The sequence below is a fragment of the Hyperoodon ampullatus genome, assembly GCF_949752795.1.
Source record: "Hyperoodon ampullatus genome assembly, chromosome: 10".
Taxonomy (NCBI): domain Eukaryota; kingdom Metazoa; phylum Chordata; class Mammalia; order Artiodactyla; family Ziphiidae; genus Hyperoodon; species Hyperoodon ampullatus.
The window spans coordinates 105,325,398-105,332,723 of record NC_136923.1 but is presented as its reverse complement, the minus strand read 5'-3'; the positions used below and the strand labels follow the sequence as shown (position 1 = coordinate 105,332,723).

The following is a 7,326-nucleotide window of genomic DNA, read 5'->3' as shown; positions in this document are numbered from 1 at the left end:
ATGCTGGAAGCCAGACAGTCCACAGGGAAAGCCTGACAATTCCACTCTCCAGAGCTCCCACACACCTCATCTATCACATAAATACTTGATTACCCAGCTATTCCCTTAAAACAAGCACTGGATTCCATCTTAATTAGAAGAGTTTATTAAAATGCTCCTTTATTTCCCAGAAACTATAAAATCTCTGCCTCAGCAGTATAAGTCTCCTCCTAGGGTACAATTACCTTCACTACATTTCAAAGCGAAAAGCTGTGGGTACAAAGGTGACTGGTCCTCTAACTCATGCCACTGGACACTGATGACATATCAAAAATGAAACAGAACAGTGCAAATCCATCCCCTCCCTCTACCACCACCCTTCAAAAACAGAAACATAAGAACAAAAACCTCAAAGAAGATACACTACTTACTGGAAGGAAGAAGGAGAGTGCTTCATGTCAAAGCACGGCATTATTCGTTTGTCAAGTCTATTGCCAGTTGTCCCCATGTCCTTACCACTTCCTCTTTACTAGATCCACGTGGGGTGGACAAAACATAACTTCTTGATATTTTAGGAAATGTTAATTTTTTAGGGAAAAAATGTCCAGGTCCCCCTGGAAAGACAGGTCACCTGGACAATACTGAAAAGGTCATTATCAAATAAAACAGATTTCTATTTGTGTTTAGGGGACCCAGAAGATTTGAGATACATACAGAGACTAGTTACCCAGCACCTCCAAGATGACAGTGTCAGATTCCCATCCCTAAGAAAAACAAAGAGGGGACTTCCCTGGCGATCCAGTGGTTAAGACTTCGCCTTCCAATGCAGGGGGTGCGGGTTCTATCCCTGGTGGGGGAGCTAAGATCCCACATGCCTTGCACCAAAACCAAATGTCGAAACAGGAGCAATACTGTAACAAATTCGATAAAGATTTTAAAAATGGTCCACATCAAAAAAATTTTTAATAGAAAAGAAAGAGAAAAACAAAAAGATGCAGATAAACCGGGATCTGAAACAAGGGAGTACCCTCAGATTGTTCAGTCAAAACAAGTATCTATTAAGCATTTGTTGGATCTCTGGCACTACACTGGGGAAATGACAGGAACAAGACCTAGTGACAAGGGGGTCCCAGGTGACCTTGGCCTTCAGCAGAGTGGTGGGCACCTAACCAGACAGCAGTGGGGTGACTGATGCGGCATATAAACAACTATTTAAGAAATCTGGCTGGGAAGGAAAGGAGAGAGAGAAACTTTAACAGGTGAATGTGAAATCAAAAGAGGATGCTACCTTTTTATTGTTGTTTTTCTATTTTGCTTTGCTGCTGTCTAAGAACGTTTAAAGGCTGACTGGAAGGAGCCTTTAGCAAGAGAGGAACACTGAGTGAAGTGCACCCAAAGGCAGGAGTGCAGGGGTACAGGGATCCGTCCTGGGGTAAAGGCAACCACTTTCAATGTAACTGGGAGGAGGAAAGGTTCTGGAAGAAATGAGCCCAGGGTTCTCCTCTGAGAGCTCTTATAGTTCTCAGGTGGCAAGATTATCTGCTTAGTAGAGACCGATTATGTGTAAAGATGAGAGATTTGAGAAGAGTAGAAAATGCTTAAAATAGATTCTGCAGAGAAGCAGCAAGTGGCTAACAAAGAAAACTCTAAAAAACTCTTTGATGGCCACTTGCGAGTGGTGACCACAGATTTATAGGGGTACAAATCTAGACGCTATGATTTTTCCCTTCTAGTCTCAGAACCTCAGTTCAAGCATTTAAAAAAGGCAAAGAGTTGAGATGGTCCAGGACTGAGAATCTGTCGGCCAGATGCCACAGAAAGATGAGGGAGGACACAACTGAGCATCCTGGTAGGAGGGTGACAGGAAGTCGGGTAAAGGAGCAGAGGGAGGTAACTGAGTGAGGGTCAGAAAGACAAGAGACTGCCAGCAAAGAGCGGGTGGTCTGAGCTCCTTACTTCAGAGGTGAACCAGTCTCAGGTTGGGGCACCTCCGTCCTGCTCCCCCAGCACCACACCTCTGGCAGCAGCCACCCCTCCGCCGAAGCTCCAGCTGGGGCAGCTCTGCTTTCTCCTTTGTCCCCTCCAGCTGTTTAGTTGCCCTTTGGGCCTCATTATTCCCGTTTGTTCCCTCACTCTGCCCACACCTCTGCAAGTAGTTTCTTTATTTAAATCTCAGTATTTGAACCATCTGGCATGAATTCTGATTCCTGACACCCTGACTTACCCAGATATGTCAATCACATGGGGCTTTCATTAAAATTAAACTAACACCAAATATTCCTTGCTTTTTTTCTTGTTTTGTCTTTCAGTAAAATTATAATACAACAAAAGTTAAAATCATACACCCCGCACTTTACAAGCGGATATGGCCGTAAAAAATGCACCAAAGCTTACAGATGAAACTAAAGGTCAACCCTGTCAAAAGTGGCACAGCTAGCAAGTAGCAGAGGCAGAGCTCAGTCAGCGCTGCACAAGGACTTCTGAAAGCGAACTTGTGCCAGACAGCACCCCAGGTCGTGCCGAGGATCCGCCTTGTGCAGTTTACATTCTAACTAAGATCCAGGTTTCCTAAGTCCCAGTGTCCACTGCTCTTTCCATACTGGCACCAAGACTGACTGTAAGTGGTAAACAGTAAGTAGAAGGAATTACTCAAACCCAAACCGAAAATTTTAACCAGACTGTATAGTCCACCCCAGTCTTAACTGCTACCAACAGTATTAAAGGGTGTTAATGAAGCTTTTGAGCAAACCTAATACAATGTTCCAGGAAAAAAAAGCCTCGTAAGTCAGTTCCAAACTCCTCTGCCTGAAGTTCAAGGAACTCCATAATCCAAAATGCACTCACTTCCCAGCCTATGGGCCTCTGTTTCTCATAAGCCACCCAGACGTTCACGTGCCTTCTCTCGGAAGGGCCACATCCTCCCCCATCAAGGTCTGATCTCCATGAAGCCTTCCCAATTGCTCCAACCCCAAAAGATCCTTCCCATCTCTGAATTCCTGCTGTACTTACACTGAATACTGCAGCTTAGTTCTTGGCTATTTAATGGAGCGGGCAAAAATATCCCCTTTCTGAATACAGACTAATTTTATTTCTAACATGTGTCAGGCATATGCTAAAATTGGGATACAAAAATGACTAAGGCTAATCCCTGTCTGGCAAGAGCTTAGTCTTCTGACAGACGTGTAAATACCAACAATAGCTACAACCCCTAAGATACCACAGGACAGGACAAGCGCTAAGTGGTTATAGGATTCACTGAGTTGGAAAATTTCAAAGCAGGAAGAATTCTGAGATAATCTAGTTTTATGTATTCTCAGGTACAAAAGGAAACTGAAGCCCAAAAAGGCTGTTAAGTAGCTCAGCCCATGCTACAAAGCAGGTGGTGGTAGCACACGGACCAGTAAATGGTGCTTCGACTCCATAATTTTCAAACTGAGGTCTAAGGATGCTTACAGGTGTGTCCACAGAGATGCATCATTTCTCTACAATTACTGTAAGCTTGTGTTTGTATCAACAATTCTTTCCAATCGGCATAAACACGCACAGAATCATGTGACTGTAGCTAACACTTCCACCATGCGGTCTCACCAGGCACTCCCGGGGATCCAGGAACACCTGCCCCAGGGTCTGAGAACAATCAAGGTCCTAGCATACTACTCGGCAGAGTGGTGGACGTTACTTCCCACCCCAGTCAATTTACAATCCTTTCTACCCAACACGGGCCTAAAACCCACGCACTCGGAAAACATGTAAGCTCTACTCTGTGGCAGGCGCTGAACTAGGAACCCTGGCGAGATGGCAGGACTAAGGTGGAGAACGGGTGAACAGTAATGAAGAGGCTAACTGCACAGCCAGCATGTCCTACATGGCCTCAGGTTGCCGGGCCCAGCACTGGAAACTGTCCGAAGCCCTTTATTAAAAGGCTGCCTGTGCAAAAATTTTAAGCACTAGTCTCCCCTCCCATTAGAGTCATACAGCACGGGCTCTCCAATATTTGTGGGATGAATGAAAATTCGACTTAGCATGCTGATAAACCGTCTTTTAGAGAGATAACTTTCAACACGATATTCAGCTCGGGAAACTACATGCCTGACAAGAAAAAAAAACCATTTTCTGAAACTTCCAAGAGTTGTTCCAAGTTGCGCTGGGGGGCCCTCTGTTTAAAACTACTAGACTTCTACTGAACCAGACAGAAGAGGGCATCTAAGTACCAAGCCCGCATCGCCCTCTTTCCATCACCCGCTGGGGATCCACCACGTTGGACACACAGGCTCCCTGGGAAGCTTCAGGATGTCAGTTCCTGTCGTTACACCAAGCCTGCCCAGAATGTAAGCAGAGCATCGTCAGGCGTTCGAGGAGCGGTGCGCACACCCTCAGCGAGAACGAGCTTTTCAATACAGCGCATCCAGGTGACTTACTTAAGCGTTCTAAAACACTTTGTTAGAGCTTTTCTTGCAAGTTTACTCAGATTCATTAAAAAAAAAAAAAAAAAAGAAAAGAAAGAAAGAAAGGCACACGTTTCTCAGACTCGCTAGTAGGAGCGGTCGCCTATTTCCCGTCCGAGAGAAGCGCCTGCGCGCGGTTTCCCGCCCGCCTGAGCACGCCCCGGCTTCACGGGGGGAGCGCCTGCGTCCGGGCGCGGCCGCAACGGCAGCCCGCGCTGAGACTGACGGCTAGGCGCGCCGCCACGATGAGCTCCGTCTCGCCGTCCGTCAAGTGGGGATAACGCAATCGATCCGGAGACACGGCGACGGGCGCCCAGTAAACGCTCGGCGCAGCTCTCCAGTGACGCGACCGAAGAAAACAAGCAACACCGGCCTCTTGACCTCGCTCCCCGCCAGTGAACCCCGCAACCCCACGCAGGGACAGGTAAGCAGGCGCGCCAGGGAGCAGTTGAGGCCAACGGCCACCCGCACCCGAGGCTCGGCGCTCCGAAGGCGCACGCCGGGAGCCGGGGCGGGGCTCCGAGTCCCCAGCAGGGGGCCCGGACGGCGGGGCGGGGGCGGGGCTCCGGGACCCGCGCAGGGGCCCCTCCGCACGGTCTCGGCTGCAGGGGGGCGCGGGGCTGACGGCGGCTCCGGCCGGCCTCAGCCAAGGCCTCACCCCCACACACACCTACCTGCAGGCCCGCACGGACAGGGCCCCGCGCTCGGCCAAGAGCTCCCTGGCCGCGGCCGCCCCGCCGCCAACGCCCTCACTTCCGCCGCCGGAGCGCCGAGGGCGTCGATCCGCCGCGCAGTCGAGCGTCGAGCGCCCGACGACCGAGCCCCAGGGGCGGGGCGGGGCGGGGCGGGGCGGGGCGGGGCGGGGTGGGGGTGGGGGTGGGAGTTGAGAGACGGATGGGAGCGGAGGACCCGGCCGCGACCCCGCTTCCTCAGGAGCCTCAGGCTGAGCCACCGCGTCTGGGCGGCAGGCGACGCGCAGGCCGGAACGCCATGGTGCTCGCGGCCGGGAGCCCTGAGCGTGGACAGTGCTCGGGTTCGGTGGGCGGGCGCTGCCGGGCGCCGGCCTCCGAAACAGAAAGGCGGCCCGTCCGGCCCCGGCCAGGGGGAACCGGCTGCCTGACAGGGAGCGGCCGCCGCGGGCCGGCCGGAAGTGACGCGCCACCCCTTGCGCGGCGGGACCGGAAGGGAAGGCGCTCTTCCGGCCACTCGGTTTAGTGCGGAAGGAGCCGTGAGTTGTGTGTATCAGGGCTGAGGGAAGGCCGCGCCTCTGCTTCCCCGGCCCTCCTCTCCGCTCGCCTGTGCGGGTTACTCCAGCCGACGAGCCGGCCTGTTTGCTCCGGGGCCTGAGAGTGTGTAGCCGTGGTGGCGGCGATGGAGCTGCACGCTGCGTCCGCCCCTTCGGACGCGGAGGCCGAGGTGCAGCGGGGGGACGGGGACTTCCCTTCCGGAGGCCTGGCAGCCACTGGGTGGCAAGCGGATTTCCGCAGACCCAGATGCAGATCCGGGTTCGAGTTAGTCTTCCCCGCCTGCAGGGCTCTGGCAGTCATCACTGTGCAGTTGCTCACTGTATCTGATTTATCATCAGGGGCCTTCCCGTGATATCACCTGGGACAGGGACCCGTTTGAGAGTGAAAGAGATATGACAGAGGGCCAGTACCGCAAGATGCACGGGGTCCGCCCTACTTCACACACCCAGAAGGTGCCACCCTGGTAGAACATTAGAAGGGCCTCAAGGGCACAACTGTAGCTCTGGCCGGGGATAACGTTTTGCGGGGGTGGGATGCTGTGCTATGGGATGCAGGGTGTACTGTGAACCTAATACCAGCGTACGGTACTGCGTCCCCAGTAGAGCCCTGCTCCTGCGGCAGGGAAGGATGCTCTGCCAGGGGTCACAAGGTTCCACTCAATCTAAAGACCTCTCCTCCCCTGGGCTCCTCATACAGGCGACAAAAAAAAAAAAAAAAAAAAAAATGACCCTGATGATCAGTAGGAAATAGGGGCAGGGAGGATTACTTCTGGACTCAGGGCACTCACTGGGCATCTTTTCCATGCCTGGTGATAGCAGCAAATGGATAACGCAGCACCCCTGGCCTGACGGGCATGGCAACCAGGGGCTCAGACCCCACAGTGACGAAGCAAGCAACATCATCAAGCAAGCAACCTAGGCCAGCAGAAGTGCTGGTGGAGAGTGAGGACATCCAGAACGAGTGATAAAGGAGGAAGATACTGAGAACCTCTATGGCCCCAGGACTAACTGCAGCAGGAACCCACAGCTCAACCTATCAGCACTCCTGGTGTGGGTGGAACTCAGCGTGAGGCACTAGTGACAGGACCAGGTGAACACAGCAGCGTGTAGCAGTGCCCACCAGAGCCCACCCATACCCCCTCTGCTGCCCCTCTGCTGTCTGGCACCTGCCGCTGTGCCTTGGGTCTTTCTTCCTGGACACGTGGTAGGCTGGAAGCACTGGAGAGTTTCCTGGCCCGGAAGCAGGCTTCAGCCAAAGACAGGCGAGCAGTTGGTGTGGCGCTCTGGTTGCCTGGCTCCTGGGGCGGCTGGGAGGCGCGGTATCCAGCGTGTCCAGAGCTGCCCTCGAGGCTGGGCCCCAGTGCCCTCAGGACCACCTTCTCCCACACCTCTCGCTTCCTCCCCTCTCCCACCTGGCCTCCCCATCCCCGCCTAGTGTTTCCTGGTATCACCTCCCAAGTCAAATTCGAGCCTGGAAACCGTATGGCAGGGTCAGCTTCCGGGGGACTCCAGCCAAGACAGGCGTTATCACAGAAAAATAAGCAGCCTATTTGTATTACAATTTGAATACCTTTACGTGTTGAATTGCACACCTATATTAGAGAAATACATCCTGAAAAAAGGTGATATTTAGGACAAACGCTCTTAGTTGTGGGG

The 7,326-nt window shown here is 52.7% G+C and overlaps 1 long non-coding RNA gene across 1 annotated transcript in view; it reads left to right on the top strand.

Annotated features, from left to right (window-relative positions):
* Nucleotides 1-4,525: 4,525 nt before the first annotated feature.
* Nucleotides 4,526-7,326, top strand: part of LOC307059656 — a 32,808-nt gene continuing 30,007 nt past the window's right edge. Inside the window, exon 1 of the long non-coding RNA XR_013811134.1 lies at nucleotides 4,526-4,848. This is a non-coding gene — a long non-coding RNA (uncharacterized lncRNA). The remainder of the gene's footprint in view (nucleotides 4,849-7,326) is intronic.